Here is a 210-nt window from a genome sequence, read left to right as displayed (position 1 = left end):
AACAAGCAAACCAAACAAACAAAGACAACCACAAACTAGCAAAGCGTCTCAAGCAAGCAAACGGACACACACGGACACACACGCATGCAATTAGTCAGCGCCGAGAGTCGGTGCGAACAACAGCGCAAGACAAGGTACCTCGTGGCTGAGTCGCTGTCCGTGTTGTTACTTACTAATTGGCGTGATGTGCAGATATGACCTCGCTTGCGG

This window comes from Penaeus monodon, chromosome 20 (assembly GCF_015228065.2).
Source record: "Penaeus monodon isolate SGIC_2016 chromosome 20, NSTDA_Pmon_1, whole genome shotgun sequence".
Taxonomy (NCBI): Eukaryota; Metazoa; Arthropoda; class Malacostraca; order Decapoda; family Penaeidae; genus Penaeus; species Penaeus monodon.
This window is presented reverse-complemented; position numbering follows the sequence as displayed.